This window comes from Monodelphis domestica, chromosome 1, assembly GCF_027887165.1.
Source record: "Monodelphis domestica isolate mMonDom1 chromosome 1, mMonDom1.pri, whole genome shotgun sequence".
Taxonomy (NCBI): Eukaryota; Metazoa; Chordata; class Mammalia; order Didelphimorphia; family Didelphidae; genus Monodelphis; species Monodelphis domestica.
This window is the reverse complement of record NC_077227.1, coordinates 444,693,293-444,719,784: the sequence shown is the minus strand read 5'-3', so window position 1 is coordinate 444,719,784 and position 26,492 is coordinate 444,693,293.

Below are 26,492 nucleotides of genomic sequence, written 5' to 3'. Positions count from 1 at the left end.
GCCTAAGTGAGGACAGATAATGTGATGTTCTTTGTGCAGCATACTTTAAAGCATTTTGCCCTGAGGCTATCTTTCTAGCCCCTGCTGTCTTGACTGTGTCCAGCCCTGTCTCTGCCCAAGTTCTGTGCTCTGCTGCCCAGGCTCCATGCTCTTCAGCCTTGGGTCTCAAGTCTTTCTGCCAAGGCCTTGCACTATTCTCAGGGATAAGTCTGTGGTACTTTCTGCCAACCCCCCAGAATTTAGAGATTGCCCATACCTCACTCTGACTCTGGTGCAGTAGGTGATATGGGGGAGGGCTGATCAGCTTGCTCTTTTATTAGGGCAATTTCACCCCAATATAGTGTGGGAATTCCCACACACTGCCTACCTTTAAGGCTGAGTCCCATAGGAGAGCCCGTATACTCATCCAATTTTGATTTCTGTCCTTTTGAGATGCTTTGTAATGATCATTTGGAAGGAGATTCAGAAGGTTCCTGATACTAAGCCTCCATTTTAGCTCTGCCACCTTGATCTTACAACCTATTGCAAAAGATTGTTGTGAGATACAACCTACTTTTTAAATTTCATTTTTATAGAATTGTATTTTTTCATTACATGTAGAAACAATTTTTGACACTTGTTTTCTGACATTTTAGGATTCATAATTTCCCCTTCCTTCCCTCCTTGAGGTAGTAAACAGTATGATAGAGGTTATATCAGTGCTTTCTTCATACTTCAAAGGGTCATTGTGAGAAAAGCACTTTGTAAAATTTAAAGAACCATAGAAATATAAATTGTTGTTATTATTTCTACTATTACACAAAGCAGTGGTTCTCAACCTTTCTAATGCCATGGCCCTGCAATACAGTTCCTCATGTTGCAGTGACACCAAACCAAAAAATTATTTTGGTGGCTACTTCAATCAGGGATTGCTACAGTTATGATTCAGAATGTAAATACCTGATATGCATTATGTATTCTCATTGCTACAAATTGAGATGTTGAGAATCACTGACATAAAGGCAACTAGGTGGAACAGTAGATAGAGTGCTGGACCTGGAGTCATGAAGACTCCTCTTCCTGAGTTCAAACCTGCCCTCAGATACAAACTAGCTGTGTGACCCTGAGCAAGTCACTTGCTCCTGTTTACCTCAATTTCCTCAACCATAAAATTAGCTGGAGAAAGTGGCAAAGCACTCTAGTATCTTTGCCAAGAAAACCCCAAATGGAGTCACAAAGAGTTTGATGTGACTGAAATGAATGAACAACAACCACAACAATAACTGATCCTTAAACCATACCCTATGAGTGGCTTCTTTCTCTAGACACAGAGCTGAACTTGCTTCAAATTTTATCTGAATCCAGAGCTCACAAGGTCTCTGCCATGACCAACAATGAAAACAGGACACAAACCCTGAACCAACATAACCAGAGAAAACTGCTCCCTTTTCTCATCAGGCAAATCTGGCAAAACATGGAATCATCAGAGGAGAAAAAAAGCCAAGCAGAATGTCCAAATGTGTCCATGTCTAGAAAAGTATCTCTTCTTCTCCCCCTTGTGGCCAGGTGAGATAAAACCAAGAGAAACCAGAATCTCTTGACAACCCTGGTCTTCTACCAGCTCAGGAGTCATGCTTTCCCATCCTACCTAGTAGAGCTCTATTCTAGAGACATGGGGGCAAAGGTGACCAGAGACCTTACCAAGCTCCAGGGATGCAGTTAGAGTTAGGTGTCACAAGTGAGGTCTTGGGTATAGTAGGGAAACCATTCACTTGGAGCCAAAAGAGCTATGTTCAAATTCTGCTTCTGACACAGATTGGGGAAAGTTTGTCCTCTCTGTGACTTAGTTTCCTTAATTTCTATAAAATGAGCATAATGATGCCTGAGTTCCTCCTCAGAAAGAGTTTGGAGAAGAAAATGAACATTAAAGTGCTATAGGAATAAAAGTTCTTAGATTGTGGACAAGATCATATTAATATCACTGACTAGCCAAGTATGATCACTAAGAAGAATACAATTGTAACAAAAAGTCAATGAAAATGCCAAGTACTTTAAGATATTCCATTGCTAAATTCTCAGTTCATTCCCCATTCTGCCTGCCCACCAAGCTCTCATTTCTCACTTAGTTATTTATCCTCCCTTTATTGGAGGTGTTTGACTAACACATATTATCTTCATCAGAGCCCCCTCCCAAAAGGCCATTCATTCACTACAGGCCAGTTTTAATTAACCAGTGTAGAATTTTGGATAAAAGGTAGGAAACAAAAGGTCTTCTTTATGCAATCTTAGCCAAAATAAAACTATATTAACATTTCACCTTTTGTTCCTGCACATGAAAAGACTTTTATGAATATTAGCTAAAGATATTTGCAATCATTAGGAAAAAATGAAAAGAGAAGAATATATAGCTCTGATGGACATTTTTATTTCCCCAAAGCTGCAGTGGAGTTAGGGGTGCAGAGCATTCTTAATCCCTGACAAATCCTCAGATTTGGGATATAGTCTGAATTGTTTCTATATGTATGTATATGTGTGAGACAAGGAGAAGGAGGAATGATGGAGGGACAAAGAGGTAGAAGTGGGGAGACAGGCATTAAGAAAGGGAGAAAGAGGGGGGAAGGAGGAAGGGAAAGAGATAGTGAGGGGAGAAAATGGGGAGGGAAGAAGGGAAAGAGAGAATAGGGGGAGAATGAAGACAGGGAGGAAGAGAAAGAGAGATCAGGAAAAACTATGAATCATACCAAAAAAAAAAAAGACATTTTCTGACTTGTTCCTGATGACAGTGAATTGCAATGGAAGAAAAGCATTAAAACTTGGTGGGGGTGGGGAGTGGCAGCACCTAGACTTGGAATGAGAAGACCTAGGTTAAGCAAACAAGTTGTCAGTCAATCAAACATTTATTAAGTATCTATGTGTTAGGCACTGTGCTTTGGATTCTGTAGATAAAAAGACCAAAAAATGGAATAATCCTTGCCCTCAAGGAACATTCCTTCTTTCTGTTGGTTACCAGGAAATACCATCTATACATATAATATAAATAAATACTATATGTGTACAAACATTCTCATAAACATAGATGTATTTGATCAGATTCTATGATTTTATTTTTGCAGGCAACTTTGCAATGAAGAAACTCCATTCACCCAACCAAGGCAGGTCAAACAAAGCTCCTGCTCTTTCAGCCTTAGGGAGTTGCCTGCAGCCTGGAGAAGCTAAGCAACTTGTCCATGATCATCCAGACAATCCATATCAGAGATGTCACTTGAACCCAGATCCTTCTAACTCAGCAGCTAGCTCCCTCTCCAGGATACTACACAGCCACTCAAATGCTAGCAATATACAACCATTTACTCATAATGTGACCTTGGACTTGTCTCTCTGGGTCTCAGTTTCCTCCTCTATAAAAAGAAGGGGTTGCACTTGCTAGTCTCCAAAGTTCCTTCCAGCTCAGACATTTTGAGATACTTTTGTCCATTTGCTGTGTGATGGTAAACAAGTCTGTCTCCTTGAATTTTCCCATCTACCAGGTGCAAATAGCAAGATTTGCTTTTCAAAAGAAAGATGGAGCCCTAAAGGGGAATGAACTGCTTTGGGAAGTAGGAGGCTCCTCATCACTAGAAGATTTTTGACAACTGGTGGCAGATCTAAGAAGCAGAAAGGCATAGTGGGTAAAGTACTGTGTCAGGAAGACACAAGTTCAAATCCTATCTTTGATACTTAGCAGCTGTGGGCACTCCAGGCAACCCTTAGGTTCCTCACCTATAAACTGAGGAATTTGGACTCCATGGCTCCTAAGGATCCCTCCCTCCTAGCTCAAAAATAATCTCCCTTTGTAGAGAGAATTCCTGCTCAGTTATAAATTGGGGCAGATGGCCATTAAGGACCTTACAAACTGAAGTTTCCGTGATCCCAGGGTAATATTGCCTGCTTTGTCTCCTTCATAATAAGGCTGTGAAGATAAAAATGAGATAACAAATGTCAACACTTTGAACTGTTCAAAACATAGCACAAATATAAGGTACTATAAAATCTCCAACTGAATTAAGGAAAACAAGTCTTTTGTCTCTCTTTCACAATTAAAATAAAATAAAATAAAATAAAATCTAACCATGCATTCTTGGTGAGGTACATCCTCTTCTGAACTCCAGTTACCCTTCTGGCTAATGAGAGAATTAGACTAGAATATCTGTCATATCCCTCCCAGCTCAGCTAGTCATTGAATCCTAAGATTTCAAGCTAGAAAGTCTCTTTGATGTTTAGAATATAGGATGATAGAAATCCAAAATCTATAATGAATTGACATAAATCCAAACGATTCAAAGATTTTCCCAGTAGACAAAGGGTTACAGCATTTTAAAAATTGGGAGTAAGGAGAGAAATGGGGGGGAAGGGAATAAGCATTTATATAGCACCTAATATGTGTCAGTCATTGTGCTAAGCACTTTACAAATATTATTGTATCTCCCTTGAGAGAAGGGACCACAGCAGCTATTTCATCATTTTACCGAGAATTATTTAATGCATTCTAGATGCCAAGCAGTTTCTGAGGTGTTGGGGACATAAAACAAAACTATGCCTGTCCTTAAAGAGTTTATATTCTATTTGGGGATATAGAGGCTATATATAATACAAATTAATACATTTGTGATAATATGCAATATAGATGCAAAGTAGTTTCAGGGGGTTACAAGCAACTGTAAAGATGAAGTTAGTCTATGTATAGGCTCATATGCACTGAGCCTTGGGAGAATCCCAGAAGTTCTAAGGGGTAGATGTAACTGTATCCAGGGATGGGGCACAGCCAGAACAAAGGCACAGAAATGGGAAATGGAATGTTGTGTCCAGAGGACAAGAAGTAGGCCAGCTGAGCTGGTTCATAAAATGTGTTAGTTAATTAATCAAGCAAGCATTGATTAAGCATCTCTTATGCACTATATATTGTGCTAGTTATTGGGAGTAAAGGGAAAGAATGCATAGAAAGCCTAGAAAAGTAGATGGCAGACAGATTATAAAAAGATTGTAATTGCCAACAGAAGAGCTGGTATTTTATTCTAGTTGCTACTAAAGTTTCTTAAACATTGGAAGTGACACAGTCATGCTTTAGGATATCACTTTAGCAGATATGTAGAGAATGGATTAGAGTGAGAGACAAAAGTCATGTTAGCTAACTGAAGAAGTTGTTGCAATAGTCCACCTGAGAAATCCTGAGAACCTGAATCAGGGTGATATCAATAAATATGAAGAGAGTCCAGCATGGGGGCAATGAGGTGGCTCAGTAGATTGAGATCCAGACTTAGAGAACTGGTCCTGGTCCTGAGTTCAAATTTGACCTTAGATATTTCTTAGTTGTGTGACCCTGGGGAAGTCACTTAATCCCCAATGCTTAATCTTTACCACTCTTCTGCTTTGGAACCAAGAGACGGGAGGGGGGGGGGGAAGATATGCTGATTTAGCTGATTTAGAGACAATAATATTTAGCAAATAATTCTCTATGAGGGAGGGAGGGAAAATAGCATGAAGAATTGATGAAGATTCCAGAATTGCAAAACTGAGTGAATAGGTTGGTGGTTCCATTAACAGAAATAGGAATATTAGGAAGAGGAATCAGAAATGACAAGTTCTGTTTGGGGCATGATGAGTTTGAAATGTCTATGGAAAATCCAGTTGTAAATGCCAAGGTAGCTGGTGATATTGGACTGTAAGTCTGGAGAGCAAATTAGGCTAGATGTGTATGTCTAGGTATCATATTCATAGAGATGAGAGTTGATGAGATGACTGAGACTACAAAGATAGAAAAGAACCAGGACAGATTCTTGAATGACACACATGGGTCAAGGATGAGTCATGGATAATGATTCAACAAAGGAGAGCATGTTGGAAGAATCAGACTTTCTAAGAATTGCATCATGTAGAACTAGGGATGAGAGGATCCAGGAGGAAGAGATGGTCAATAACATAAACTGTTGCCAAAAGATCAAGAAGGAAGAGACTTTCTACCAACCTAGAGTGCCTAATGTAATTGAGAGGTATAAACAAATATGCTTCAAAAAGAAATGAAGACTATCAACATCTGAAAAAACTGTTAAAAATCATTTGGAAATTAAAATTGCTCAGAAGTACTATCTCACAGAACTCTCCTCAAGACAAAGATGGTAAAAAAAATGGGAAAATTCAGTGTCAGAACAGCCAACTAATTCACTTGGTGGAAATGGGCTTAAAGTTATTGGTGAGGATATAATTTGTACCAACATTCTGGAAAACTATTTGGTATTATGCAAGAAAAATGACTAAATTGACATATAGTTTGACCCAGATCTCCCACTACTGGATTTATCTCATGAAAATTGCTTCATATTATTATGAGATTCAAATGAGATAATCTATGTAAAGTACTATGTCCTTGTTGGTTTTTATTACAAATGCCAATGATGAAAAACATTTCTGGTCAAAAGTACCAGCTGAAATTTCATCTTCTGCAGGAAACCTTTTCCCAATCCCCTTTAATTTTGTTGCTTCTGTCTATTGGTATTTCCAAATTATCCTGTTTGTACAGAATGGTTTTTATCTTGTCTCCCCAATTAGACTTTTGGCTTCTTGAGAAAGGAACTATCTTTTGCCATTCTTTTATCTCCAAAGTTTAGCACAGTGCCTGGGATATAGTATGCACTTAAGAAATGTTTATTGATAATTCATAATACCTAAAATCTAGAGGAAATGTGCCTGACAACTGGAGAACTAGGCAGACTCTGGCATAGGAACATAATCTAATTTTACTGCTTACAAGGAATGAAGAATTCATGGAAATATGGAAAGAGTTATATGAAATTATGCCCACTGAAGAAATCAGAGACCCCAAAATATGTATCCTCAATGGCTACAATCATATCAATAAAAACAGCATTAAAAGACAACAGAATTCATGTCAAATACAATCTATAATTCTGGTACTAAATTATGAAAGTCAAAACATGCAACTTCATGTTAATAAGAATAAACTGCAGAAAAATAGAAAATAAAATATAGAATCTATCACAATCACTCTGTTGGGGAGTCTTGCTTAACTGTTTGGGAGTTGGGGTATACTTTGTAAGAAATTCCTTTGGATGTTTGCAAGAAACATCTGTTGGCAAAACAAAAGACATTGACTGACTTCAGAGTCTAAGTAGTTGATTTAAACCCAATCTCTGCCACGCAAATCATTTAATGTCTCTGAGCCTCCGGTTCTTTGTTTGTAAAGTACAGAAGATCATATCAGATACATTTGAAGGTCCTTCTCAGCTCTTATCTATGATCCTGTGAATTTAAAAATTCATACATTTTAAATATATATACACATATATAATATATAAAAACATATATGTGTATAATATATATAGAGATACATGTATATGTGTATATATGTACACACATATATATTCTGGAATATTAGAAGAGAAGTTGAAACAAGAAGAGGTCTTAGAACTCAGAACGTTAGAACATAAAGTACATAATACTAAGAATGGAGGGGACTTTATGGATTGTATCCAACCCTCTCATTTCACAGAAGAAGCAGCAAACGTAGAATGAAATTATTTTCTCAAGGTTACATGGGTAGATAACAGATGGCAAATCCAGGATTCAAATGCAGGTCTTCCAACTCTAGGCTTCTTTCAGATACATCCCATTGCCTCAATTTCCCCAGATTTCCTAGGAAATGTCCTTTGGTTTTCTAACTCTTACCAAGTATCAGGTAATCTCAAAAATGCTGCCTGGTTGTTGTTCTGTTTTGTTTTGTTTTGAGCATATTAAATAGAGAATTGTGACACATGAAGCCACCCACTGAGGGGAAAAGGTCCTCGGGCATGAGTTTCTGAAATGAAAGATTTATTAAAATCCCAGCAGATATAAACTCCTGTAGGTTAACAGCTTGTCAACAAAGAGGTTATTGGTATGCTCTCATGCCTACCCCATTGCTGCTCTGCAATTAGTCCCCAAGACTGTCATGGCTCAGGAAGGTTACAAAAAGCCATCTTTCCCTTTACTTTTATCCCTGCTCTGTAAAATTTTTGTTTTGGTTTCTGTGTGTATTTTCTTCAACAACAACTAATTATAGGTGCGTCTTCTGAGAATCAGAAAGAACTGTTTTGCTGTTTGTACACAAAAGAATATGGAAAGGCCTACACCTGGAAAAAAACTGAACTCACCTTGACCCCATAGAAGTTGAGTGTCCTTTCCAGCCAAGAGATTTTTTAAATCTTCAACTATAAAACTGGAATAAATAGAACTTTCTAATTCAACCCACTGTCTCCAAGCAGCACTAACCAGGAAATATCTAGAAAATAATTGATTTGGTTCTTGATACTTTCCAGAGTTTTCAGTGACCAGAGACGATCTATAGTACTTTAGGGTAAAGTTTATCCCTTTACCTAGTTCAGCTCTAAGATGACAATTAAGTCTATTTCCTTATGATGAAGAAGGGGGGGGGGAATGAAAGACCACATTATCATTGTCCTTCTATTGGTAGCCTTTCATAAGCTTGAAGACTCGTGACTCCAAACTTTGGACGGAGACAAGAACAAGTGGATTGTTCTTATGAGAGGTTTTGGTGAATTGCAAACTTTCTAGGAGCCAACAGTATGACATGGCAGCAAAAAGCTAACTATTCTCATGCAAATTAAAATAGGTGCAATGGAGGTAAAAGTTTTGCTGTAGTCTTCTTGGTCAAACCACATCTAGAGAATCATGTTCAGTTCATGGTCCCACATTGGAATGAGGATATTGGCAAGCTAGGCAGGTTTCTTGCAAATGAGAGTAACCAAGATGGCAGCAGGTTTAGAGACTGATGCCATTAAAGAGTCTGTTGAAAATAATGGAGATGTTTAACCTGACAAAAAGAAAAGACATGACAGCTATCTCCAAGTATATGAAGAACTGTTGCTTGAAACAAGAATTAAACTTGTCCTGCTTAATCCTAGAGGGTTGAACTAGAAGCAATTAGGCAAACTACAAGGAGACAGATTTAAGTTTGATAAAAGGGGAAATTCCCCAACAATTAGAGCTCTTCAAAAGTGGAATGAGCTGCCTTTGGAGGTCAGGAGAGTCCCTTCACTTGAAGTCATCAAGGAAAAGATGGAGAAATAATTGTCAGCTATGCTGTAAAGGGTATTCCTATTCATGTATGTATTGAATTAGATGATCTCTGAAACCTCTTCCAACCAGGCAATTCCATGAGATTTTATGACTTCTTCATTCATCATCCTCTCTTTTTGAGTAAAATAATTCATCATCTATTCACCTTTGACCCTGGTCCCTCTCCTTTTTATCTAATTTCCTGTAGGAGAGCTAGTTCCCTGCCTATGATTTCTTTTTTTTTTAAACCTTTACCTTCTATCTTAGAAACAATAGGCAGAAGAGCAATAAGGGCTAGACAACTGGGGTTAAATAACTCGCTCTGCATCACACAGAGATAGTTCACATAGCTAGGAAGTTTTGGAGGCCAGATTTGAACCTGCCTATGATTTCTAATTGGGATAGGAAACCAATCAAACCCATCTGAGTGAAAACTATTTCCTTCCCATAAATATAACTCAGAAGTCATTATTTTCCCCATTTACATATGATGAAAAAGGTTCAAAGAAATTAAGAAATTCCCAAGATCACATAGCTAATAAAAAGAGGCAAGATGCCATGTAGTCTTGATTATCTCTTCCTCATCTGCCCCCCACCCACCTAGTTCACTTGTTTTTGATAAAAGATATCTTATATTTCTCTGATTTATTTTCAATCTCTCTATTCAGTTCTTTCTTTTCAGTTTTGTTGCCTTGTGGAGTTATTGATCTCTACCGACTCTAATCAAATTTTTTTCATTAAAAAATTCTGAACATTGTTATTGTTCAGTTGTTTTCAGTCATGTCCAACTCGTCATGATCCCATCTGGGGTTTTCTTGGAAAAGATACTAGAGTGGTTTGTCATGTCCTTCTATAAGTTCATTAAAGATGAAGAAACTGAGGCAAACAAGGTTGAGTGACTTGCCCAGGCTCACACAGCTAGGAAGTGTCTGAGGCTAGATTTGAATACCAGTCTTCTTGACTCAAGGTCTGGAACTCTTATCCATTGCATCACCTAGCTGCCCCAATAAACATCTACTAAAATGAGCACGTCCAAATAGATAGATATACACACAGCAGAACAGATAAAATCGCAAATGGAATTATGAGTCTCTATTATGTACAACTTGATTTTCATTTTAGGACTATAACAAATTCAATATGCATTGTAAAGTTACTTTGTCTGTGAGTCCTTTTGACCAGGTTAGTTATTTCTGAACTCTAACTCCAGCCCACTTTCTACTATATCTTACTGCCTTTCCCAAAGAAAATGTTTATACTTCTGATCCATTGCCTAAAGGGAATTGGACTAGTACTGAAAGCTTAACTCTTCCAGAAACTAGAACTACCTAAATACTATGGAATTATAATGACTGATCTTGGCTGAGAAAATGTACTCCTTCTTCCTTTTATTGGAGAATTTGGAGAACGTGGACATCAGATATTCTTTATTCTGTCAGATGTGAAAAATAGTTGACTGATTCTGCTTAACCTTTTTTTTTTCTTTGTTACAAGGAGGGCTTCATTGGAGTAGGGAGGGGAATGGAAATACGGAAGGGCAAGGCAAAAGTATGCAACCAAGAATAACTTGATAAAAAAAAGGCTGAGATCATTCTAACAGGGGTGCAGTGGGGGATGGGGGTGGATCTTTAATGAAACAAAGGACTTCTAGCTATATTTCAAATAAAGAAACCAGAGCCCAGTTAATTCTTTGAGATGCAAACCTAGAAGTCAAAAGAAGCAAATAAAATAAACACATTTGAGCACATGCAGTTTTGAAGTATTTGTATTTCTAAAAGAGCAGATGCAACAAGGGTCCTCTCAGAATCCTAATTTCTTTAAGAGTCTTTGAGAGAATAAGGCAGAAGGCATGAGAGTAATTTGTCAAATTTTGGTAATATTCAGAAAAGGGAAAGCTAAAAGAAAAGGGAAGCTAAAAAGGAATACACCAAGAAATTTAAAAAGGAGGAAAGGGATAGAGTTTATGATTTGTAAGTATACAAGAATATGGAAGGAGTTAGGGGATTAGGCAATGTACAAACCTCATTTTCATCTGAAGCAGATAAAGGAGAACTGAATTCACTGGTACATACACAAAGCATTTAGTATATAAACTCAATAATAAAGCTTACATTTATGTAATGCTTTACATTTTGCAAAAAATACTTTATTAATATTATTCATTTAATCCTAAAAAATAACTTTGTGAATTAGGTGCTAGTATTATTCCCATTTTACAAATAAGGAAACAAGCTGAGAAAGTTTAAGTGAATTGCTCAGGGTCACACTAAGTTTAAGGAAAGATTTGAAACCAGATCTTCCTAACTAAGTCTATATCACCAATTACCTCAATAGGGAATCACACAGAGAAAAAAGAGAGAGGTCTATTAAAAGGGATGGTAAATTCATTAGCAAAACAAACTCCTTTAGAAGACAATGGAGTATGAAGGAAAGAAATAAAAAAAAAAGAAAGCTAGAGTAAGACCTGTGATTGGGGACTGGATGAGTATAAGAAAAGAATAGTAGCAAAAAAAATTAATAAGAATATAGCATAAAATAAAGATCACTGAATTGAAAACATCCTCTTTCAACACCTGCATCTTCACTAGAAAGGGGGAATGGGCAGCAAAGAGAAAGAAAAGTATAAATGGATAAGAGAGGAAAATGCACAATTACTGATCATAATTGTAAATGTCATTGGAAAGAACTCACCAACAAAATAGAACAAGGCAGTAGAATGGTTTAAAAGCTGAAATCAAACAATATGTTTTTACATGAAAAGTATTTGAAAGAGAAACACTTATACAGAATTTCCATCTGTAATTCTGTGAAGTATAGCGCTTAAGCCTTTTTCTATCCTGGTTTCCAAGAAGTTCAATGAATCTTAAATTATTTCTCTGTGACCTGTTTTCCAGGCCAGTTGTTTTTAACAATAGGCACCTTATGTTTTGTTTTATTTTTCCAATCTTTTTTTTTTAGCACTTTTTGCTGTTCATGAACTCACTGATTTCTGTTTGACCCTTTTGGGTTTTCAGGGATTCATTACTTGGGTAAATTTTACCACTTTCTCTCCTAAATTATATATTGTCTTTCACATTATTTCCTCTAGGATTTTGTTTCCTTTTTTAACCTACTACTTCATTTTTTCATAAAATATTTATGTTGCCCTTATGGAAAATTCATTTTTTTCTTTTGAGCTTCAGATTGTAGTTTTTTAATTGAATTTTACTCTTAATCTAGGCTAATTCTTCATCATCTCTTGATCAATTATAATTCTTTCTGTTGGACTGTATATATCTCTATCAATCTCTATTTATCCATCGACCTATAACATTCACTGAACTACTATTGAGCGCACAGGGGCTAAGATGTTTGACTCTCAATAAGCTGCTTATGGTCTTTTAGCCACAGTTCCCCCATCTTTAAATGTGGATGATAAATAGTACCTACCTCACAGAGCTGTTGTGAGGATCAAATGACATAATACTTATTGTCCTAATAATATATATATATATACATTGATTGTAAGTAGTTATGTTTATTTTCTGAAAAAGCATCCCCAGTATTTATAATGTGCTTTCCAAACCTTAAACTGCTATATAAATTCTTGATACTAAAAAAATAATAAATAAATTCTAGATACTATTATTATCTTCACTAAGGAGACTTTTCACTCTGAACCCTTGAGACCAGGCTGGGCTCAGTCCTAGGGAACCTGGCCTCCACATTGAGGCCTCCACTCTTTATTGCATTCTGACTCTTTCTACCCACTACATAGGATCCTCAGGGAAAATTACTTAAAATGTAGGCTTATTCATGTCTAGAGTCTCGCCAAAGTAGGAACAGAAATTGCACTTAGTGTTTTATTTACAACAGGTATAGAAGAAAAAAACTTTAATAAGCAGCAAAAGCAGCAGACCTACTGTTATTTTCACCGAGATGGTTAATACTTAAAACGTGTGACTTTTTCAGGATGGATGAATAGGCACTTGTGTTCTGTCAAGCCAGACCAAGATTTGGTCTCGTCTTCCCAAGGAGGTTGTCTTCTTCTCCAAGCAGCATGGTATAGCCAGTTTTGAACCCAGCAACTCTTATCTCTAAGCTTGACTCTATCCACTGAGCCATCCAGCTGCCCCAAGAAAGTAACTTAAGATTTTTTAGAAATTTAGGATTTAAGAAAATTATGTCACTAACACAAATTCAATGTAAAAGTAAATCATTTTTGTTTTGTTTTGTTTCTGGAGAGCTATCTGTTAAACATTTATCATCATAGTCCTGGATATAGGTGTCTTTTTATGCAGCTGGGGAAAATACTTACAAATTATTATATAATGTAATAAATACATATACATTACCTGCACATGGGCATATTATATAGTCTCTATATACATTTTACTAGACATGAAGTATCATTTTATAATAAAAATTTTAATAAGAAAATTCCGATCAATATAAATTTCCCCTGCTCTAAAGCTTAGAGTCTGAATATTGACAGCTACCCTGAGATGTTACATGATTTTCCCAGTCACAAAGCAATTAGAGAAGAGGAGGGGAAGAAAACAAACATATATTAGGTGCCTACTATGTGCCAAATGCTGTGCTAAGTGCTTTGTAGATATTATCTCATTAGATCCTCATGACAACCCTGAGAAATAGATGCTATTATTTTCCAGTTGAAGAAAATGAAGCAGATAAAGGTTAAGTGACTCACCCAGGATCATCCTGCTAGTAAGGGTCTGAGACCAAATTTGAACTCAAATCTTCCTGTCATCAGCCTCAGTGCACTATGCATAGCTCCACCAACCTACATGGCAAAGCAGGACATGGATTCAAGTCCTCCTGGTTCTGAATCTACTCACTATGTGACAAATTAATATATATATATACACATATATGAAATATTTAGACCCATCTGAGAGATGAGAAAACTGAGTCCTAAAGAAGTAACATCATCAAATATAGAGATAGACTGGATCTTGAAGTCTATCTTGCCTAACCCTCTCATCTCACAGAGAAGGAAAAAAAATGTCCCCAGAGATGCAATGGCTTGGCCATGGTCACACAGTGAGTAAACAGCCAAACTGGGACTCAAGCTCAGGTCCTCTAGCTCCAGAACCAATGGCTCTTTTCATCACATACCCTCACTACCTAAAACCAATAAAGTAACGGTCTCAGAGACCGGTCAAGAGACTGTCCCCAGGGTTCTCCCCCATACCATCCAGATTGCATTTAGTGCTCTTTCTAGCCCAGGACCCTGACTATTGACTCCATCATCCTGCAACGTGGCAGCATTCCTGAAGCATCACAAAGCCATTACCCATCCAACACAGAGCTGACGAGCCAGCCATCACAGGCAGCTGGTTTACCGCTAGCTCAGAGGGAAATGTCGAGGCTACTCCAGCTCTTGCTAGGTTTCATTTTTCCCAAATACCAAAAGGTCATAGGCTGTCATAGGAACTAACTGTCTGAAAAATGTGATTTTTAAAATATCTATATTAGGTAACTAAGCCAATAGTACTTTGCTATGCAGCAGCTATAAAAGAGCACCCAATCTCACAAGGTACTCTTGGAAACTGCATCTTGGATGACAGCTTAGTCCAAATTCCCCCATTATTCTGCACCTTTTTGGCACCTATATTCTCAGTTTGCACTAAATCATAGCTCACATTTCATCAGAGTTTTTACATTGATTAAATGCTTTCTTCACATTGTGAGATGGGTGGTTTCAGTGTGAACATCCCCCTTTTACAGATGAAGAAATTAAGACCCAGAGAAGGGTAGGAGGTGTGACTCGCCCAAGACAACAGAAGAAGGCTCAGAGCAGATATTTATCTCCCTGTCCAATGACAGATCCAGTATTCTTGCCATGACATAGTATAGCTTTTTTTTTCCTAGAACAGTCTTACCTACTTTATTTCCATAATGAAGGCTGGGAATTTGGTTTGGTGCAGAAAGGCATACCAGTATCCCATGCCTCATATTCCTCTTCCAATAGGTGATCCATTCCCCTCTTATTCCCATTGCCACAGTGTCAGCTCAAGCCTCTTGAACCCTTTCTTAAACCCTTGCCTTCCATCTTCGAATCAATATCATGGATTAGTTCCAAGGCATAAAAGCAGTAAAGGCTAGACAATGGGGGTTATGACTTGCCCAGGTTCAAACAGCTAGGAAGTACCTGGGTCCAGATTTGAACCCAGGACTTCCTATCTCTTGATCTGGCTTTCAATCCACTATGCTACCTAGCTGCCTCCAAGCCTCATTATCTCTTGCTGGAAATATTACAAGCTCTTCTAAATAACCTTCCTTCCTACCTATCACCCTCTCCAACCACCAATACATCCTAAGCATGGCTGCCATTTTTCTTCAATCAATGAATAAACATTAATTAAATACCTTCTATGTGCTAAGTGTTGGGGATACAACAAGAGGTGAAAGATAGTCTCTGCCCTCAAGCATATGATCTATTAGGAGCTGGCATTCGGCAATCTTTCTCTACACAGATCTGATCATGTGGTCAAGGGTTCTGTCTGCCTGCATTGGGGTTGCCAACATGAGTACACATTTACCACTAAGATTGGAATTTTCTTGGAATAAAAATAGGTTTTTATAAAAGTTATATTTAAAATTGACCCTTATCGTGTCCTCTCAAATGTTGTATTCTAAGTCATATCTCACCAATACCTAGTCCCAATCCCTAATCAAAAGGGATAATGGAAGGGAGACTATGGTTACCAACCAATTGGCATCTTTTAATCAGTTAACTTCAGTAAGTACTTAGCAAATGACCAAGGTCACACGGGTAATAAACAGGAATGTGCTGGTAAATGTTTAATAACTAGCTTTTCTGTAAATGGACAACAGGACACACTTTAATGTGAATTATTAACATTTTTTTCTATTACTTTCTTAAATTTAGGTCAGGATTCAAGAGTAAATCTGGCCTCCCCCCAACTAGGAATAGTTTTTACATTGGCAAATTAGGTTCTGTTGTATTTTAAAATGTAAAAACTATTCTCAGCTATGGCAGTACAAGTATAAATGCTTGTAATAAAATTTTAACAATCTGCTCTCAAGAGTTGGTTTGAGCTAATACGCCAGGATCTTAGGATCATAGATGGAGAGATAGAGAGGACTGTCAAAGTCTTCTTGTCCAATCCCTTCATTTTACCATTGAGGAAACCGAGGCCAGTTTAAGTGACTTGCCCAACATCTCAAGTAATTAGAGGAAGAGCCAGTATTTGAACCCAAATTCCTTAACTACAAACCCGGCTGTCTTTCCACTTTACCTCCTGATCCTCTATTCCAATTCTCTTCCCAAAAGCTATTGAAATTTGCCAATACATTCAAGAAATTGCTTGGAAAATCTGTTTATACTCCCTCCCAAACCACCACACTCCACCTCAGTTTGCAAGCTTCCCTAGAGTAAGAAGCATACCTTTGTGACTTTTGCATTACACCAAGTGTTGGTTTTTGCTCACAGTTCTTTTTTAATCAGTCCCATTCGTTCCCTATTTTTCTGTACAGAAATATCACTGTTCACAACTATTACGCACTTTCTAAAATAGATGGAAGTGCAGCTAGGTGGTAGAGCCCTGGACTTGGAATCAGGGAGACTCATCTTTCTCAATTCAAATCAATTCAAATCAAACAGGTTTAAGTGACTTGCTCAGATATTTAAGTAGCTGTATGACCCTGAGCAAGTCACTTAAACCTGTTTGCTTTAGTTTTCTCATCTGTAAAATGGGCTGCAGAAAAGAAATGGTGTCACTCCTGTATTTTTGCCAGGAAAAGCTCAGTTGAGGTCAATAGTCAGACTGGACTGTAAGGACTGAATAACAACCTTGATCACTATTGAATGGTAATTATTATGCTAATAAATAGAGTAATACAAATAAAAGACAGCCCCCTCCCCCCAATACTGGGATCTGAGCTGGTGGAGATTTGGGAGATGGGTATAGAGAGAAGGGCTGTGATCATTACAATTCAAAATAAATGATGCCCATTTTTCAGTTTTCAAAAATGCGAATGAGACAGGGGAGTATATTTTGTTACCTGCCTAAGACCCCATTGCATAAAAATTCATTCTAGGAAATTATGTAGTTTTATCAGTTTGCAAAATTCTCTCAATGAAAGGATCTCAAAAGAATGCAACCCAACAAACACTTATTAGGTGTTATAGTGAAATGAAACACTAGACATTAACTTTCACCACAGCAGAATGAGTTGTAGACATGAATGAGGAACCCCAGGAACAATGAGGTCCAGAGAAGTAGATGACTTCCCCAAGGTCACACTGCTAATAAATATAGAACCAGGATTCGATCCCCTTCTACCTGCCTCCAACTCCACACTCTTTTCCCTGTGCTGCCTCCCTGCTCTCCAGCCCCTGCTACCACCACTAAAAATTATTAAGCTGTTAAAACTAACATTTGACAAATGTGCCTCAGTCTCCAGCACAAAAACAGCTTGTGCCATTGTATTTGTGTGGCCTCTCCTTTACTGCAATATCTGAGCAAAATGTTCTTCCTTTGATTTTCAGCCTTCAAACAACATGTTACTGTCATTCTTCTGACTTTTTTTTTCATAAAGAATAACGGCATATTTTTTCTTTGGTACATGCAAAATTAACACAAATCAAAACTGCTGTTATTATTTGATCCTCTCCAGCCTTTGATCCCTGTCTGTCTTTTTATTTTCCCATTGAGCATGTACATCTCAGGAAGGATTATTCATAACAGAAAAGCGCTTAACACTTCTCATTTGATTAACACACTTTAATACAGCAATAAAGGGAGAGAACTTCATTGCTGTAGGAAGGATAGAATACAGGCCTTCCAGGGTATCTAGGGAATGGATCTTCATATTTAAAATGCAGTCAGGCAGCTATTGCTAGAAGTTGTGTGAAGCCTGTGATTAGAGAGGGTGAAGCAAATAGATAGATATCAATGAAGCAAATATATAAATCTTATACAGTAGTCAAGAAAAAAATACCTGCTATGTGCCATCCCTGGGCTAAGCATTAATTATAAAATTTGAAAAAATAAAGTCAATCCCTGCCCTCAAGGAGCTTACAATTGAATGGGAAAGACATTACACTAAATGAAGCTCAGAATGGTGGTGATGGGGAATTCAGAGGGTTTGGGGTAGAAAAGACAATCAGAGAAGCCCTGCTGCTTCTGGCAAAGTGGACAATGAAAGAGGAAGACTTAAGTGAGCACGTTTCCTTCAAGGACCACTTTCTATATGACCTTTTTCTGTTGTCCACAGATGCTCTCCCTCAACAGCAAAAAAAAAAATTCCATATACATATATACATATATATTAGATAGATACACATACACATACACAATGTTGCCTCCTCCAATAGAGTATAAGCTCCCTGAGGACAGAGACTGTTTAATTTCTTTTTATTTTGTTTTGTTTTGTATCTTTAATGCCTAATACAATGACTGAAATATACTAAGTGCTTAATATAAAAATATTAAGCATATTTTGGTTGATAGATATGGGGATTTAGAAGTATATTATCGCTTCTTAGCCTTTTGGCTAAGATTAAGTGTAATACAAAGAAATGTTTTGTTGGAAGAAAGTTCTAAGACTATGATTGATGAAGTTGTAAAGATGAGAGGTCCACATAATCAAAGACTACCTGAGAATATGAATTTCTGTTTGGATTGTATATTTCTGTGTATGTTCTGATATCTACTTTACATAGTTTTGTACTGTCTTTATTAACTAGATAATAAGCTCCTTTCTGGTGCAGAGTTCATTATTCTCTTCCTTTTTGTTTTCAAGTTTTTCCTCTTTTCTCTCTTTCCCAATGCCCTTTCTCACAAATTCAAGCAGGATAGAATCGTCACTTTGGAACTAGAAGGGACCTTAGAGGTCATTGAATAATTCTCATTCATTTTACAAATAAATAAATGGAAGCCAGAAAAGTTAAGTAATTTTTCCAAGGACGTTCTTGACTGGCTATAACTAAGTCTAACCACAACACTAAGACAGTTTTATACAATTATATATATATATATATATAAATTATATGTGATATATAGAATTATATACATATCAGTTAATTAGACTGAGCTTTATATAATTTAGGAACCATATTTGTCAACACAATTTTTAATATTCATTTTCTGACATTTTATAATTTATTCTCTCTCATTCTCACTCCTCCCACTACCCCAAGAAGGAAGGCAATATATAAGTTAGCAACCACATTTAAAATACATACATAGCTCAATAAACCTGTTCAGTGGCTTTCAAAATCAGTACAATAAAGTATCAAAGCTTGTCTGACTCACAAATACTATATAAAGAATTTGTTCTTCCAAGTCCAAGATAGGGATGATTTGGCATTGGCATGACTGCCATCTTCTTTGGAAATGTGCTGACAATGCAGGTGTTTTGAAAGATCTAAAGTAGGTCCATTTTAACATTCCAAAAATTTTCTATGAATAGATTTCCATCCCTGGGCTGTGCTATATATTTGCTCTTTTAAAAAGATTTGTTTTCCATTGACCAGGTATAGCCTAAGGCAAAAATGGAAAAGCCATTAGGAGACAGAGAAGCATGACACAGGAAATGAATGACAAAGTACAAAGATAGGAGCTAGTCTGTGGTGGCTCCCAACAAGAAACCTACAAGCACAGGCTAGGTGATCTCTTGTGACTTTTTAGTCTTCCACTTTATCTTCACACTGTAAATTCTCTGGTTTCCTTCCTTGAGATCATAGCTAAAGACTTGGTTTCTGCAAGAAGTGTTTTTTTTTTTTAATTCCCATTGAAGCTAGTGCCTTCCTTCTAATGATTATTTCCAATTTTCCTTGTATTTTATTTGTACATAGCTGTTTGCATTGTTTACCCAACTGGACTGTGAGATCCCTGAAAGCAAGCATTGCCTTTCTCCTTTCTTTGTATGCACAGGGCTTGGCACAGAAATTGCTTATAGTAGGTGTTTAATAAATGATATTTGCCTGACTCATAACATAATAGGGTTGGTCTAGAAGTGATTTCTATCCAGTACAGGTTGGACTAATCTGGCTTCCTTCAACTCTGATCCTGTGATGATCCATGATGTATTTACAATAGGGACAAGATTTCAGAGAATATCATCAGTACAAAAATGCAGATTTAGAGAGGGAAGAATTTTTCCTAGAGAAACTTCTTCCCTACCCCAATCAAAAAACCTTTTGATATAGTTTAAAATGAGAGATATATTGGATCCTATGCCAATGTCTTATCTAAGATAACAGCAAAAAATAAATAAATAACAAAAACATAAACAAAAACAAAAGTTTTGTCTAAAATTTAGATATTGAAACAACACAGAAAACAATGGAAGATGTTAAAAAAATAACTTTATACGGGTTATTTTAAATTTTGCTTTTATTATTACCAGCCAAGTAATTATTGCAAATGTTTAAGCAATCATTTATTATTCATTTTCACATTCCCTGTCATTTCTTATATTACCAGATAAGCTTTTCCATATCCATAGAATAAAATACATACCTTCAGTTTGTAGCTACTGATCTTCCAATTCATACAGTATCCCTGGGCTTGTTTCCCTCTACAACTTTTTGCTTTCCATTGTGACACATTTTGTTGACTAAAAACATTCATCTGGCTACCCATTGTTTAAAATACAACATTAAGGCTGGTTTGGAGACAACTTAGAGATAATATAGTACAAGTCTCTTATTGTACAGAGGAGGAAAAAAGGACTCAGAAAAAGGGAAGTGACTAGGTTGGCCAAGGACAAATAGAAGGTCACATAATCAGAACCTAAATACAGGTCTCCTGACTCCAAGTTCAGTGTTCTTTTAACTACACCATGACAGGAAAGCAACTGTTCATAACTAAGGGGGTGCCATGTTGTGGAATAAAATAGCTGATTTATTTGACTGTGCTATCTAAGCCTTAGCTGAAGGAAATGAGTGGTATAAGTGGAGAAAAAAAAAATTTAGCTTAGCAGATAGATGGCTTGCCTTAAAATCAGGAAGATATAGTCAAGTTTTTCCTTTGGCACATACTCTATGTCACCCAAGGCAAGTCACTTCATTTTCCTTTTTTTATTTAGAATATTTTTCCATGGTTACATGATTCATGATTCCCCCCTCCCCTGCTCTTTCCTCCCCCTGGAGATGACAAGCAGTTCCACTGGGTTATACATGTATTATTTTTCAAAACTATTTCCATGTTATTCATATTTGCAGTAGAGTATCTTTTAACATTTTTTAACATCAAAACCCTAATCATATCCCCATTGAAGTGCGTGATCAATCACATGTTTTTCTTTCTGTGTTTCTGCTCCCGCAGTTCTTTCTTTGGATGTGGATAGCGCTCTTTCTCATGTCCCTCTGTATTGTCTTGGGTTAACAGCATTGCTGTTAGTAGAAAAGTCTATTATATTCAATTGTGCCATAATATATCAGTCTCTGTGTACAATGTTCTCCTGGTTCTGCTCCTCTCACTCTGCATCAATTCCTGGAGGTTGTTCCAGTTCACATGGAATTCCTCCAGTTTATTATTCCTTTGGGCACAATAGTATTCCATTACCAGCATATACCACAATTTGTTCAGCCATTCCCCAATTGAAGGGCATCCCCTCATTTTCCAGTTTTTTTGCCACCACAAAGAGAACAGCTATGAATATTCTTGTACAAGTCTTTTTACTTATTGTCTCTTTGGGGTGCAAACCCAGCGGTGGCATGGATAGATCAAAGTGTAGGCATTTTTTGCGCCCTTTGGGCATAGTTCCAAATAGCCCTCCAGAATGGTTGGACCAATTTACAATTCCACTAGCAGAGTAATAATGTCCCAATTTTGCCACATCCCCTTACTTTCCTTTGCTGTCATATTGGCCAGTCAGCTAGGTGTAAGGTGGTACCTCTGAGTTGTTTTAATTTGCATTTCTCTAATCAGGAGGGATTTATAACACTTTTTCATGTGCTCATCGATAGTTTTGATTTCATTATGTGAAAACTACTTATTCATGTCCCTTGACCATTTGTCAATTGGGGAAGGCAAGTCACTTTAATGGCTCAGTGATCTAGGCAACCCCTTAAGACTATAAGTTGGCAAAAGAAGTTCAAATCAATTCATCAATAAGCATTTAAGTGCCTACTATGTGTTGAGCACTGTGTTAAACACTAGAAATACAGAAAAAGGCAAAAGACAGTCCCTGCCCTCAAGGAGCTCACAATCTAATGTGGGATACAACATGTAAACAACTATGTACAAGTGTAATCTAGTAAGGATTTGATAAATGCTTATTGATTGATTGATTGATTGAAATAAAGATATTAGTTTTGAACAGTTAACATGCTATAGTGGATAGTACTGGACCTGGAGTTAGGAAGACTTGAGGGCAAATATGACTATTAGCTATGCAACCTTGGACACAAGTAATTTAAAAACTGCTTGTCTCTGTTCTTCATCTATAAAATGTGGATAATAATAGCACCTACCTTCCAGAGTTGTTGTGAGAATCAAGTGATATTTGTAAGGTGCTTTAGAAAGAAAAAAAAAAGAAAAGAAAAGAAGGAAGGAAGGAAGGAAGGAAGGAAGGAAGGAAGGAAGGAAGGAAGGAAGGAAGGAAGGAAGGAAGGAAGGAAGGAAGGAAGGAAGGAAGGAAGGAAGGAAGGAAGGAAGGAAAAGTTTCCTAACAGTTATTTAGAAGTAGAATAGGCTGCCTCAGGAGGCCTTGGGTTCCTTCTTATTGGAGGTCTTCAAGCAGGGGCTGGATGGTGGTTTGTCTGGGATATTGCAGAGAACATTCTAGTTCAGTTGTGTGGGTTATACAATAGTCTATGAGGTCCTTTTAAACTCTGAAGTTCTGGGATTCTCCTCATGCCTAGTAATCAGTAACAGTATTGTATCATATATAATACACACTTATTACCTCCTGTAAAGTTCCCTTTTGAGTCCTTTCATCCCCAAGTATGAAAGAAAGCTTTAGTTTGAAGAATTCAAGGGCAAACCAAAGCCCTTTTCTTTATAGTCTATCTACCCATTTCTGGTGCCAGCTGCTCCCTTCAGGATGTTGCTCAAAGACAGAAGAAACCAGATAAAATTAAAGATGTTGCCAGATGCTCCCAATAGAAGTAACATCTTTGGTGACAAAGGAGGATGATAATTCACTGGGTTTATCAACAGCAGTAATTGATGCCCAGAGGCTCTGGAACAGCAGGTGGAAAAGCATGCTAGTGGAGCTGGGGGGTTCCAGGAACACTACCACCAAAGGACCCCAAACAGAGGACAGCACATTCATTCACAGCATCCTAGAATCTGGGATCTCAGAGGTCATCTAGTTCATCCAATACAGGAACAAGATCTCTCCACTATCTCTAAAAAGTGGGTTTGGAAAGTTCGCAACAATGCATCACTAACCTGAAGTTAATGACAATAGCAGCATCATTTATATGCAAATTACCTTACAAATTTTAAATAAGAGACTACTAGCTATGCCAGTCCCCTGAAGGAATGTTAGGGCTATTTTTCCAGCATAATTCTATAGTTTCATAGATTTAGAGGTAGAAGAAACCTTAGAAATCATCTAATCCAACTATCTTTATCTTGAAGGAAATGAGGCATAAAAAAGGTCAATGACTTTTCCAAGGTCATAATCTATCAAATGGGAGCAATAGTATTTGCATTTGGAGGGGACATGGTATAGTGGGCAGAGTCAATCAGGAGGTCCTGGGTGTAAGTCCTGTTTCTGACACATTAATTATGTGACCACAGGCAAGTGGCCACCAGCAATTTATTGTTGCCTCATGACATTCTCTAAGATTCTAAGTCATAGAAGAAGCACTCAATCTGCCTAGGGGGAGGAAGGAATTTCCATATATAGAATAACCTGAACTCTGAATAAATTAAAGGTTTGACCAAAAAAAAAGAGATAAAGAGTGGAGAGAGTAGAGAAGTGGAGAGAGACAGAGACAGAGAGGAGAAATGTTTACATGTCCATACAATGAAGACATATTATAGAAATACAACCTAATTGTATTGCCTGCCCTCACAAAGTTGCTAAGATAATCGCCCTGTAAATGGCAATGTGCCATAGAAATATATACTATTACTTTCTGATCCCTTTCTAATCTTAAAAGTCTGACTCACTATTTGGTACATGAAGGTCTTCCTCAGATGGATAATAAACACCTTGAGAACAGAGTTGAACCTTTTCCTATGTTGTACAGGTCATCTTGCTCATGTCTGGGCACATGGTGGTCATTCAATTAAAATCTGATCATTTATAGATGTGGAATAATCAAGTAATCACTAATGATGACATTACCAATATGAATATTCTCTCTGCCTTATTATCTGGCTCTGCATATAGAATCTGGCTTAATAAATGTGAATGAGTGAATTGATGAATGGATGGATGGATGGATGGATGGATGGATGGATGGATGGATGGATGAACCACCTTACTGAACTTCAAGATAACCTTGCTCTTAGTGCTAAAGATGGCTTCACGCACATCTAAGGGAAGTGACCAGCTGGTCTAGGCACAGGACCAATAATTCAGAAGTTGTCAGAGCTGGAAGGAAAAATCTAATTACTCTTCCTTTTTATAGATATGGAAGCTGAGGCCCAGTGAAAGGGAACAACTTGCCCAAGGTCACAGAGCCAGCAAGTATCAGAACTTGTGTATATTTGAGCCTACATCTCCCCAAACCTAGTTGTCTGCAACTCATTGGCAAAAAAAGAAGCGATGGTAGGAAATGCTTAGGAAGGTGATAGGCCCTTGCTCTACTGCGGGATTATGAGAGCCTGGGTGGCCTGTGGGATGATGCTACAAAAAGATAATGCTGAGCACGTCTGTGGCAGCCTGTAATGCCGAAATCTTGAGCCAACTCTGTCGCAGCTCCAGCTGATGTAGCTGTTCCAAGTGATTAATAATCTTTATATGAGCTATTAGGTAGGATGCTGTAACCAAGGAGGCTGGGTGCAGAGAAGTGTTCGTGAGATAAACCATTCTCCTTCTGGTTTGGGCAGAGGTTGCAGTTCTGGTGCTGAGCTGAGTTCAAGGGGGTCAAGTAGAAGAAAATCATCCTTTCTGAACCTAAAAAAGGAACCAAATGTTCCTCAAGTTGGTGCCACTGGCTCTAAGAAAGAATAACCCTGTGGGAGTCAAGGGAAACAACAATAGAGCTGAAAATAACTGATCTGAACCAGGATGTTTATTCACTGTTTCAACTCTGCAAAATAGCCTAAAAGTACTTGGACCTTAAAGCCATAAGGAAAGAAATGGCCCTTGTTTAAGAGTTGGGGAAATGAAATAAAGTCTGCTTTCTTCCATCATCCCCGTTGTGTTAAAGTTTAAAGTCTCAACCTGATATTCAAGGCCTTCCATAACCTGGTCCCATCCAACATTTGTTCATCTTGAGTTACTTCTTCCCTGAATTCTGCATTTCATTTGCAATGATTCTCCATCTCAGAAATCCTCTTGAGCCTTCCCACCTTCAAGCCTTTGCTCTCACTGTTCCCAATGCCTCGAATATGATCTTTCCTCATTTAACGAGTCCCAAACTAAGTGCTACATCTTTCAGGAAGAATTTCTTGATATATCAGTTGGAAATACCTGTTTCCAGCTCAGACCTTGAAGCCAGTATTCAGCGAAGCAAATCCTATGGAGAAACAGCCAGTCACCCTCAGCCATACCCTACAGAGCAGACAAGCCAGGTCATCTGAGGTAGCAAGGCACCGTGAGGGAGAGATGGGACTGCACTTCCCAGACAGATCAAAACCACCAGCACCACCTTGATCACCACATTCCATCAGCATCAGAAGGAGACAGCCCAAGACCTTGAACCCAAGAGCTTTGGGAATAATAGAGCTTCTAGCCTGGGTCCCACAGTACTTATCAAGGGGAGGAATCACTCTGGAGAAGGGTCTTATTTTCCTCATCACCAAAGGCTGATCAGCCACCACCACTGGCAGCTCTGGGAGCCATAGCACCCTTTAGACCACCAGTCCTGTGTCTAACTCAAACCCTGCAACTATCACCCCAGGATGCAAGCACACAGAAATGGGAGCCAGCAATTATTCTGTGGATGCTGCAACTGCAGCTACTAAAGACCTAGGAAGAAAGTTCTCCCCTCCAAAGTCTTTGACCCTATCAGATGGTTGAAAATCAGAAACTGATAGAATTTTATCAGTGAAACTAACATTAAAGAAGAGATGAATATCTGCTTTGCTGCTGTACCCTAAGGACCATGGGACCTTTCCAACGGACTTATAGTTGAAACCTTCCGTATGTGTTGTCTCCCATATTAGAACGTGAGCTCCCTGAGTGCAGAGACTCTCACTTTTTCTATGTTATAGCTCCGGGTTTTAGTACATTAAGTATAATATTACTGGTAGTACTATACTATCAGTTTTTGCCTATAATAAATACTGAAGAAATACTTT